This window comes from Cherax quadricarinatus, chromosome 45 (genome assembly GCF_038502225.1).
Source record: "Cherax quadricarinatus isolate ZL_2023a chromosome 45, ASM3850222v1, whole genome shotgun sequence".
In the NCBI taxonomy this organism is placed as follows: Eukaryota; Metazoa; Arthropoda; class Malacostraca; order Decapoda; family Parastacidae; genus Cherax; species Cherax quadricarinatus.
Genome location: NC_091336.1, coordinates 28,645,266 through 28,657,992, shown reverse-complemented (window position 1 = coordinate 28,657,992; position 12,727 = coordinate 28,645,266). Strand labels below are relative to the sequence as shown.

Below are 12,727 nucleotides of genomic sequence, written 5' to 3'. Positions count from 1 at the left end.
CTGAGCTGTAATGTCGGTGTATCTTTGGCAAGAAGGTGATAGAATGGTGGTGAAAGCTTTTCTTTTCTTTCTGGTCACCTTACCCCGGTGGGAGACGGCAGGTGTGATAAAAAAAATGGTGCATTACTCATGGAGTATTTATATTTTGAAAGGCGAAATAAAAAATAAGTGGAAGTGTAAACGTGTGTAGAAGAGTGTACTGCAAAAAAACGTGATCATAATTACAATCAAAACACTAAACGGCAAAACAGAACTAATTACACAGCTCGAAGGAGGTGACAGAGTGATGAATTTTGGAGACTGTTAGAGAAATGTGCTCGAGAAGTTATGTTTCTTAAACAGGCGGGAAACAAGGAAGCGTCATGAACGATGGTGTGAGAGCAGCAGCATGACATGATGTTACTGTGCACAAGTGTCAAATGAAGACAGTGGTGCGTGGAGAGAAAAAAATGTGAAGGAAATTGGAATTTGTGTTTTGGGAAGGAATATATATATATATATATATATATATATATATATATATATATATATATATATATATATATATATATATATATATATATATATATATATATATATATATATATATATATATATATATGCAAACAACCACTCTGAAAGAATAGAGAAATTCCAAGCGCTTTCGTGACTACTCACATTATCAAGGAACTATGAAAGTAAAGCATCCAAGGAAGCTATATAAGGGGTCTGGCCAGCACCTCACTATCAGATCCCACAACGGTTAAACACCTGACGCGCGCCGACCCGACTGGATAGGTCCTTTGCACAACTCACCCACAAACTATTCTACCCAAGAAAATTAAAAAAATTATTATTTGTCCAGTGTATTATTAAATTCTTCCCAAATTCTATTAATTATAAATGGATCTAATTTATATAAACCAAAGGAAATATTCATATTATTGTCAAAACTGCTTTTTATGAAACAAGATTCAATTATATTCCTGTCGACCATGGACTTGCTTGATACTACTTTCTCAACTTTTTGAAAATCAATTGGATGGCTAAAATCTCTCATATGAATAAATAGAGCATTGGAATCTTGTCCAGTTCTAATGCTATATTTGTGTTGTTTTAATCTTAGTTCGAGATTTTTTCCAGTTTGACCGTAATAAACTTTATCGCAAATTTTACAAGGAATCTTATAGACACATCCATCAGCATTTTGGGGGGAATTCTTTATCAAAAGTTTTTTTACTGTATCAGGATTTTTGAATACAACTTTAATATTAAAAGTCATAAGAAGAGAAGGCATATCAACCAAGTTTTCATGGTAAGGGAGAACCAACATATTTTTAGTTGAATAAGGCTGGTTGTCCCTTTTTGGATTGTAAAAAGTATTTCTAGCAACTTTAAAAGATTTATCAATTACATTTCTTGGGTATTTTAAATCATTACCTATTTCATAAATTTTGGATATTTCCTCATCTATGAACTCAGGACTACAAATTCGTAAAGCTCTCAAAAACATTGATGAGAAAACAGACAGTTTGACTCTATCTTGATGCGAGGAATAATAGTGGACATAGGAACAGTTATTTGTAGGTTTTCTGTAAATTTTAAATTTGAATTCATTATTACTACTGGACAAGATTCCAGTGCTCTATTTATTCATGTAAGAGATTTTAACCATCCAAATGATTTTCAAAAAGTTGAGAAAGTTGTATCAAGCAAGTCCATGGTCGACAGGAATATAATTAAATCTGGTCCTCATCAGATTTAATTCTCCTCATTAACTTCACATCATCTGCAAACAGGGACACTTCTGAGTCTAACCCTTTCATCATGTCGTTCATATATACCAAAAATAGCACTGGTCCTAGGACCGACCCCTGTGGGACCCCGCTCGTCACAGGTGCCCACTGTGATATATCATTACGTACCATGACTCGTTGTTGCCTCCCTGTCAGGTATTCTCTGATCCATTGCAGTGCCCTTCCTGTTATATGCGCCTGATGCTCTAGCTTCTGCACTAATCTCTTGTGAGGAACTGTGTCAAAGGCCTTCTTGCAGTCCAAGAAGATGCAATCAACCCACCACTCTCTCTCGTGTCTTACTTCTGTTATTTTATCATAAAACTCCAGAAGGTTTGTGACACAGGATTTGCCTTCCGTGAATCCGTGCTGGTTGGCATTTATACTCTTGTTCCGTTCCAGGTGCTCCACCACTCTCCTCCTGATAATCTTCTCCATAATTTTGCATACTATACACGTCAATGACACAGGTCTATAGTTTAGTGCCTCTTTTCTGTCTCCTTTTTTAAAAATGGGAACTACATTTGCAGTCTTCCATTCCTCAGGTAGTTGCCCAGTTTCCAGGAACGTGTTGAAGATTGTGGTAAGTGGCACGCACAACATATCTGCTCCCTCTCTAAGGACCCACGGGGAGGTGTTGTCCGGTCCCACTGCCTTTGAGGTATCGATGTCCCTTAGCAGTTTCTTCACCTTCTCCTCATCTGTATGTATGTCATCCAACACTTGTTGGTGTATTCCTTGCTGGTGTCCCCATCTGGTCTGTCCTCCCAGAGTCCTTCCTGTCTCTACTGTAAATACTTCCATAAATCTCGTGTTGAGCTCCTCACATACCTCTTGATCGTTTCTTGTGAGTTCTCCACCTTCTTTCCTCAGCCTTATCACCTGGTCCTTGACTGTTGTCTTCCTCCTAATGTGGCTATACAGCAGTTTCGGGTCAGATTTGACTTTCAATGCTATGTCTTTTTCATACTGTCGCTGGGCCTCCCTCCTTATCTGTGCATACTCGTTTCTGGCTCTTCTACTAATCTCCTTGTTTTCCTGCGTCCTATGCCTCCTGTACCTTTTCCATTCTCTGTTGCACTTAGTTTTTGCCTCCCTACACCTTCGGGTAAACCAAGGACTCGTTTTGGTCTTTCTATTATTTCTGTTTCCCTTGGGAACAAAACTTTCCTCTGCCTCCTTGCACTTTGTTGCCACATATTCCATCATCTCGTTTACTGATTTTCCTACCATTTCTCTGTCCCATTGAACCTCCTGCAGGAAGTTTCTCATACCTGTGTAGTCCCCCCTTTTATAGTTTGGCCTGTCCCCTTCAGTTCCTATTACCTTCTCCACTTGTAACTCTACTATATAATCAAAACTCAGAACCACGTGATCGCTAGCTCCATGGGGCCTCTCGTAAGTGATGTCCTCAATGTCTGAACTGCTCAGGGTGAACACAAGATCCAGTCTTGCTGGCTCATCCTCCCCTCTCTCTCTGGTTGTGTCCCTGACATGTTGATGCATGAGGTTTTCAAGTACCACATCCATCATCTTGGCTCTCCATGTTTCGGGACCCCCATGTGGCTCCAGGTTTTCCCAGTCGATCTCCCTGTGGTTGAAATCGCCCATTACCAGTAACTTTGCTCTGCTCGAGTGAGCTCTTCTTGCCACCTCAGCCGGTGTGTCCACCATCACCCTGTTGTTTTCTTCGTACTCCTCTCTTGGCCTCCTGCAGTTCTGTGGTGGGTTATACATCACTCAAATGACTACTTTATGTTCTCCGGACTGAATTGTACCTACAATGTAGTCTCTTTTTCCAGTCATGTCCATGCCTTCCATTTTCTCAAATCCCCATCGGTGTTTTATAAGCAGTGCAACCCCTCCTCCCCCTCTACTCCTTCTATCTTTCCTCAGGATCTGATATCCCGTTGGGAAGATTGTGTCTGTTATTGTCTCAGCGAGTTTTGTTTCTGTGACTGCTATGATGTCTGGGGATTTTTCACTGATTCTTTCGTTCCACTCCTCATGTTTATTCGTTATTCCATCCGCATTTGTGTACCAAACTTTCAGTTTCTTTTCTATCATTGTGGTCATGCAAGAATATTGGGGTTGGGGGAGCGAGAGCCTTGGTGGGGGCCTATATGGGGCTGTGGTGTAGGTGGGGTTTGTGATGATGGGGGTGGGGTCAGAATGCCCATAAGGGACAGCTGTTGGGGTGAGGTTTGTGATATGGGGGTTGGTGGCAGAGGGAACAGTGAGTGGGTTGTAGTATAGGTTGCTCAGTTGCATTGGGAATGTCGCGGTTGGAGTCTTTTGGAGGGAGATTCTGTGGGGTGTGTTTGCCCTTCCTCCTGTGTCTGGGTCCTGCTCATTTTCGTCATTGCCTCTCGTTCCCCCTTGCGTATCTGTACCCTCTCTTTCAGTGTAGTCCTTTCTTCTTGTGTTCTGTCGCGGTCGAGGTATACTCTCTGGTACCCCTGTTTGTCCCTCAGTCTTGCTTTCTCTTGCAGAATCCTGGTTCGAACTGATTCTTCCTTGAAAGTTACTCTGACAGGCCGTATCCTTCCACTCGCAAACCACCCAATTCTCTGAAAATTTGTCACCTGGGTCATATCGCCCTCACCTATTGTTTTCATGATGCCTTAAATCATTTTTTTCTCCTGTTTTATTTCTTCAAAGTTGTCCCCCTTGGCTTCTTGGAGCCCGTACACAAAAACTGACCTCGCCCTTTCCTCCTCCCACTGAGTCTCCATCTGCTTCCTGTGAGGCATTTTATTTCCTTCCATTGACATGTTCTTGCCTTCAGTCCCTGTCATATCTGAAACTTCTATTCTCAGTGAACTGTCTTTCATGACCAGCTGTCCCTTGCTACTGCAGTTGGCTGTTAGAATCTCTGCATATAGCATACCTTCATTGTCTTCGGACCTGTCATTTGATCTTAGTGTGCTCCTCGTCTTTTCCCTGGCCCCACGTGGGTCTGATAGGGCCTTCGTGTACTGCATGTCTCCGTTGTTGCTTACCGTCCCCTTGTCTGCGCCTGACATTGAATTTCCTGATGTCACATCTGAATTGTCATTTGTCTCTCTAATCTGTTTCAGGCTTTGCAGTTTATCTTCTAAGCACTGTATCCTAGCTTCTGCTGCTAAGGCCTGTACTTCCCACTTCCTGCGCTCTTCAGCTATCCGCTCCTCCATTTTCTTACCAAGCTCTACTATCTTCCTTCCCCACTCTTCCTCCCTTTTTTGGAGCTCTAACTCCCAGTCTTTTTTTTTTTTTTTTACCACAGACAGAAGGCTAGAGGAGGGAGAGGGTGCGAGGGGGAGAGAGAAAGGGTAGAAAGAGGGAGAGAGAGGAGAGAGAAAGGGTAGAAAGAGGGAGAGAGAGGAGAGAGTATGGGGGTGAGGGATAAGATCAAGTGGGAGAGAGAGAGAAATGTGAGGGGGGAGAGAAAGGGTAGAGAGAGGGAGAAAGAGAGGGAGAGGGAGAGGGAGAGAGAGAGAGAGAGAGAGAGGGAGAAAGGAGGGTGAGGGAAAAGGCTATGAGAGAGAGAAATGGAGAGATGGAGAGAGAAGCCTATAGAGAGAGAGGAGGGTGAGAGATATGGTTATGGGAGTGAGAGAGAGAGAGAGAGAGAGAGAGAGAGAGAGAGAGAGAGAGAGAGAGAGAGAGAGAGAGAGAGAGGGAGAGTGAGAGAGAAAGAAATAGTAGGGGGACGGGGAGGGAAAAAGGCAATGAGAGAGAGAAACGCGAGGGAGGGGGAGAGGGAAAAATAGGAGGGAGGAGGGAGTGAAGGCAAGAGCGGGGGAGGGGAAAGGTCTGTGGGGGAGGGAAAGGTGTGTGGGGGGGTGAGGGGACGCGGTCAAATTCCAAGGATCAGCTGTGTGTACTCACCTAGTTGTGGTTTCAGGGGTCGAGACTCAGCTCCTGGCCCCGAGTGTATGTGTGTGCGTGCGTGTGTGTGTGTGAGCACGTCAGTTGTTTATATGTCCCAGAAATACAATTCACCTCTGTGTATCCATAATACTAATAAGATACCATTAACACTGAGAATAATTCTAATAATTATAATACTAGCGTGTGTTAACGAGTCTTTCTTTCACCCAGTTATGTACTACCTTTTACTACATGTGTACCCAATACTTGCTTCTCAGATTGTACTGTCTTTGTGTCCTAAAACATTATCTCTCAAAACTGTTGTCAGGGCTGTAGTCCCATTAGCCACGACTTAATCCTCCTGCCTATTCCTTGCTCCTACCAATTTTATCTACTACTGCTAGGTGTTGTGTGTATGATAATCACTCTGGAGCAGGGTATGTGACAGCCAGCTACCAGTGATCGTAGGGCCGGCTCTACCACTCAAAACTTCCGCCAACCACAAACAGGTGATTTGTACGTTACTCCTCAGAGGGGACGTCCATCCAGATGCCTGATGTACGATGCTCGCTGTACGATGACTCGTGCACCTCGCCCTTCCGCCGCTGACTTCTTCAGCTATTCTTTTCTCATTGCCCTTTTGAGTCCTCATTTACCACACTTATCACTTGTATACTGCTACTTTTATAATTTACACTTCACTTTTGGTAAGTACACTTCTTATTTGTGATGACACCGAACCTGTTATGGCGGCGCTACTTCCTCAGGCCTACTGCTGCCACCACGTCTGCTTATATATATTTATGTATATGTATGTATATATATATATATATATATATATATATATATATATATATATTTATGTATATGTATGTATATATATATATATATATATATCCCCTTTCTGGCTAGCTTGTTCACGCTGGCTGTGTGCTACATCACAGTTTGTCGTTACCACCCTCTCTTAATTCTGTTTGATCTTTTCTCTTTAGTCACTCGCTTTGTACTTTGTATATTTGTAACAATGTGGCAACAAGTGCCAACAAGTGTGTACTCACCTAATTCACCTAATTGTGGTTGCAGGGGTCGAGACTCAGCTCCTGGCCCCGCCTCTTCACTGATCGCTACTGGATCCTCTCTCTCTCTGCTTCCTGAGCTTTGTCATACCTCTTCTTAAAACTATGTATGGTTCCTGCCTCCACTACTTCACTTGCTAGGCTATTCCACTTGCTGACAACTCTATGACTGAAGAAATACTTCCTAACGTCCCTGTGACTCGTCTGAGTCTTCAGCTTCCAGTTGTGACCCCTTGTCCCTGTGTCCCCTCTCTGGAACATCCTATCTCTGTCCACCTTGTCTATTCCCTGCAGTATCTTGTATGTCGTTATCATGTCTCCCCTGACCCTTCTGTCCTCCAGTGTCGTCAGTCCGATTTCCCTTAACCTTTCCTCGTACGACATTCCCTAGAGCTCTGGGACTAGCCTTGTTGCAAATCTTTGTACTTTCTCTAACTTCTTGACGTGCTTGACCAGGTGTGGGTTCCAGACTGGTGCTGCATACTCCAGTATGGGGCTAACATACACAGTGTACAGTGTCTTGAACGATTCCTTATTAAGGTATCGGAACGCTATTCTCAGGTTTTCCAAGCGCCCGTATGCTGCAGCGGTTATTTGGTTGATGTGTGCCTCCGGTGATGTGCTCGGTGTTATGGTCACCCCAAGGTCTTTCTCCCTGAGTGAGGTCTGTAGTCTTTGTCCACCTAGCCTATACTCTGTCTGCGGTCTTCTTTGCCCCTCCCCAATCTTCATGACTTTGCATTTGGCTGGATTGAATTCGAGAAGCCAGTTACTGGACCACATGTCCAGCCTCTCCAGGTCTCTTTGCAGTCCTGCCTCATCCTCGTCCGATTTAATTCTTCTCATCAACTTCACGTCATCTGCGAATAGGGACACTTCAGAGTCTATTCCTTCCATCATGTCGTTCACATATATCAAAAATAGCACTGGTCCTAGAACTGACCCCTGTGGGACCCCGCTCGTAATAGGCGCCCACTGTGATACCTCTTCACGTACCATGACTCGTTGCTGCCTCCCTGTCAGTTATTCCCTTATCCATTGCAGTGCCCTTCCTTTTACGTGTGCCTGATCCTCCAGCTTCTGCACTAATCTCTTGTGGGGAACTGTGTCAAAGGCCTTCCTGCAGTCTAGGAAAACGCAATCTACCCAACCCTCTCTCTCGTGTCTTACTTCTGTTACCTTGTCATAAAACTCCAGGAGGTTTGTGATACAAGATTTGCCTTCCATGAACCCATGCTGGTTTTCATTTATAATCTTGTTCCTTTCCAGGTGTTCGACCACTCTCCTCCTGATAATCTTCTCCATGACTTTGCACACAATACATGTCAGAGACACAGGTCTGTAGTTTAGTGCCTCGTTTCTGTTTCCTTTCTTAAATATGGGGACTACATTAGCTGTCTTCCATTTCTCAGGTAGTTGCCCAGTTTCAAGGGATGCGTTGAAGATTGTGGTTAGAGGCACACACAGCATCTCTGCTCCTTCTCTAAGGACCCATGGGGAGATGTTGTCCGGTCCCATCGCCTTTGAGGTGTCAAGGTCACTTAAGAGCTTCTTCACCTCCTCCTCAGTTGTTCGTATGTCATCCAACACTTGTTGGTATATTCCTTCTTGATGTTCCCTTCTGTGCTGTCTTTCCACAGCCCTTCCTGTCTCTACTGTAAAAACTTCCTTAAATCTCCTGTTCAGCTCCTCACATACCTCCTGATCATTTCTTGTGAGTTCTCCACCTTCTGTCCTTAATCTGATCACCTGGTCTTTGACTGTTGTCTTCCTCCTGATGTGGCTATACAACAGTTTCGGGTCAGTCTTGATTCTCGATGCTATGTCATTTTCATACTGTCGCTGGGCCTTCCTCCTTACCTGTGCGTACTCATTCCTGGCTCTGCGACTGATCTCCCTATTTTCGTGTGTTCTCTGCCTTCTGTACTTTTTCCATTCTCTATTGCACTTTGTTTTTGCCTCCTTACACCGTCGGGTAAACCAGGGGCTTGTTCTGGTCTTCCCGTTGTTACTGTTGCCCTTGGGAATGAACCTTTCCACTGCCTCCTTGCATTTTGTTGCTACATATTCCATCATTTCATTTACTGGCTTTCCTGCCAGTTCTCTGTCCCACTGGACCTCCCGCAGGAAGTTCTTCAACCCTATGTAGTCCCCTCTTTTATAGTCAGGCTTTTCCCATTCTACTCCTGTTATTCTCTCCACTTGCAGCTTTACTATGTATTCAAAGCACAGAACCACGTGGTCGCTAGCTCCTAGGGGACTCTCATACTTGATGTCCTCAATGTCTGAGCTGCCCAGGGTGAACACAAGGTCCAATCTTGCTGGTTCATCCTCCCCTCTCACTCTGGTAGTGTCCTTAACATGTTGGTGCATGAGGTTTTCCAGCACCACGTCCAACATCCTGTGTGTGTGTGTGTGTGTGTGTGTGTATTCACCTAGTTGTGGTTGCGGGGGTCGAGTTACAGCTCCTGGCCCCCGCCTTTTCAACTGGCCGATACTCAGTCAGTTCTTCCTCTCCGTGAGCTTTATCATACCTCTTCTTAAAGCTATGTATGGATCCAGCATCCACTACATCAATACCCAAGCTATTCCACTTCCTGACAACTCTGTGACTGAAGAAATACTTCCTAACATCCCTGTGATTCATCTGAGTCTTCAACTTCCAACTGTGACCCCTTGTTGCTGTGTCCCATCTCTGGAACATCCTGAAACTGTCCACCTTGTCAATTCCTCTCAGTATTTTGTATGTCGTTATCATATCCCCCCTATCTCTCCTGTCCTCAAGTGTCGTCAGGTCGATTTCCGTTAACCTCTCCTCGTAGGACATACCCCTCAGCTCCGGGACTAGAATGTTGAAAACCTTTGCACTTTCTCTAGTTTCCTTTCATGCTTGGCTAGGTGAGAGCTCCAAACTGGTGCTGCATATTCCAATATGGGCCTAATGCACACATTGTACAGAGTCCTGAATAAGTCTTTATTTAGATGTCGGAATGCTGTTCTTAGGTTTGCTAGGCGCTCGTATACTGCAGCAGTTATTTGGTTGATGTGCGTCGGTGTTATACACACACAAAGATAATTTTCCTTGAGTGAGGTTTGTAGTCTCTATCTCCCCTAGACTGTACTCTGTCTGTGGTCTTCTTTGCCCCTCCCCAATCTTCATGACTTTGCACCTGGTGAGGTTGAACTCCAGGAGCCAGTTGCTGGACCAGGCCTGCAGTCTGTCCATATCCCTCTGTAGTTCTGCCTGGTCCTCGTCGCATTTAATTTTTCTTATCAACTTCACATCATCTGCAGACAGATACACTTCGGATTCTATTCCTTCTGACATGTTATTCACAAATACCAGAAACAGCACCGGTCCTAGGACTGATCCCTGTGGCACCCCGCTCATTACAGGCGCCCACTCTGACTCCTCGCTACGTACCATGACTCGCTGTTGTCTTCCTGAAAGGTATTCCCTTATCCATTTTAGTGCCTTCCCTGTTATCCCTGCCTGGTCCTCCAGCTTCTGCACTAATCTCTTGTGTGGAACTCTGACAAACGCTTTCTTGCTGTCCAAGAAAATACAATCTACCCACCCCTCTCTTTCTTATCTTACAGCCGTCACCCTGTCATAGAAGTCCAGTAGGTCTGTGACACGGGATTTCCTGTCCTTGAAACCGTGCTCACTGTCATTGATAACCTCATTCCTTTCTAAGTGCTCCACCACTCTTCATATCAACCTTCATGTCAATGATAATCTTCTCCATGACCTTGCATATCATACACGTCAGTGACACTGGTCTTTTAGTTTAATGCTTCTTGTCTGTCTTCTTTTTAAAAAACTGAGACTACTTTTGCTGTATTCCATATTTCTGGTAGTAAAAGGATTCTGCTCTTGACTCTCGCCCAGGCAGGTCATAGCAGCTCTCCTTACTACTCTGTCTCCCTACGATCCCCGTTGGGGAGGGGAACCTTTACCAGCGTTGTCATCGCCTTGACTTACACGATGAGCTACGCAAATCGTGTAAAGATCAAACCAAGAAATGGTACCGTTGATGATTCAACGAAGATTGCTCTTGCAACTGTTGTTCAGGGAGCACTGGAAGTAAAATTCAACACCATATTGTCACTGAAAGAAACATTCATTGTTGTGTGTCACGATGATGCTGAAGCAGAGAAGCTACTCACTACAGAAGCCATCACTACTCTTACTACTCAAGGGTTTACTGTTACGTCATCTCCTGCCCTCAGGGCAAGGAAATCAGTATTCCTAAAAAAACTGGACAAGATTCTGACGTCTCAAACACCTGCTGAACTCAAGTCATCCATCGAGACGCAAAATACTTGGGCTACTGTTGACAGCATTACAAAAATCCCAAATGCAACGTCCATGATGAAGGTCACCTTCACCGACGTGAACATGGCTGCCACTGCACTGAACGAAGGTCTTGCTGTCTACTACTACTATATCAGTCCTACCTACATTGAAGCAGAGAGATATCACTACATCCAACATTGCTGGAACTGTTATTCATACCATCACACCACCAAAGCATGTCCAGTAAAAGACAAGAAGTTCTGCACTACATGTGGTAGTGAGGGACACACCTTCAGTTCCTGCACCGCTGCTGCTCCAACACAACCAGCGTGCTTAAACTGCAAGAGTAATGACCACCATACACTGGCAGCAAAATGTCCTACAAGAAAGGATATTATGAAGAAAACACAAGATGCAGCAAAGAAAAAACCTACAAGCAACACTCCAACGTATGCAGCAATTGCAAAGATACAAGCAAACACTACAAAATTACTTCAAGCATCTACTCAGCCCGCCTCCACCACTACCATCACTCCTCCAACATGTGACGTAACCAAGATTCACTACTGTCTACTATACGCTCATATGCAGAACATGGCTGTACCTGGATCATTTAACTCTACCATCAACGAGTTATTTGCATTAAATAACATGCCTTCATTTACATTTCCAGCATCTCCACCTTCTGAAGAAATTCTCAAATTCACCAAAAACTTAATCGCCAACTCTTCTGCAGAAGTTCCATCAACACCACCAACTAGTGACGTCAGTCCAACAACGACCAATGAGAAGCCTCCACCGCCACCACCTCTCACTGAATCCAACCAATCAGAAGCCTTACCACCAGAAACATCTTCTAATTCGTCTACTGAAGTTGAAAACGAAGCAACACCACCTTCCTCTACTCCACCACCGCCTTCTCTACTTAACTCACGTCGATTACCTGGAACACCATGGGTTAAACACAAAGGACTCGAATTCTACACCACGAGGCTGTACCCTGCAAGCATGACTCGCCTAGAACTCATCCAACATCTCCAAGACAACACTGTATCGTACCAAAGCGAAGAAAGACCATTCCCTACCTACAACCAGATACTCCACCAACTCCAAACCAACGAATACTACTACAGCTCTCCCATAAGTGTGATACAACTCTCTCGAAAACAATTTACCGCACTGATAAACGGCTTAAGACCATAACCAACTCATCCTGCTTGCTGCCTTCTGACGCTCCCAGCTCCTACCGCTGCCTTCGCCATCCTCTCCTAGTGAGCCAAGCAATGACATCAGTCAAGCCTCTCTATCTACGTCTCCAGTACTTTTGTACCACATGTCCCAAAGTGGTTGGGCCACTTGCCTTGATTCCTCCTCTTCCCCTCCTCCCCATCCTTTTCCAGTTATTTCCATCCTTCTTTATCCTTCTTCCTTCCCATCTTACGACAGCTCTCGTCGTCCTCGATTTGATTCGATTCGACTTCTGGTAGTTGTCCTGTTTCGAGAAATGTGTTGAAGATAGTTGTTAGTGGCACACAAAGCACCTCTGCTCCCTCTCTCAGGGCACATGGATAGGGGTTATCTGGTCTTATCACGTTTGAGGTATCTAGCTCGTTTAACAGCCTCTTCACTTCTTCCTCGGTTGTATGTATTGTGTCCAACACTTGATGGTGTACCCCACCTCTCTGCCTATCTGGAGTCCCTTCTGTCTCCTCTGTGAACAC

The 12,727-nt window shown here is 44.5% G+C and overlaps 1 protein-coding gene across 1 annotated transcript in view; it reads left to right on the top strand.

Moving 5' to 3' along the window:
• The window catches only part of LOC128694950 (ionotropic receptor 93a-like), a 222,337-nt gene that overhangs the window by 124,685 nt on the left and 84,925 nt on the right, over positions 1 to 12,727 (top strand). The gene's annotated exons all lie outside the window — the stretch shown is intronic.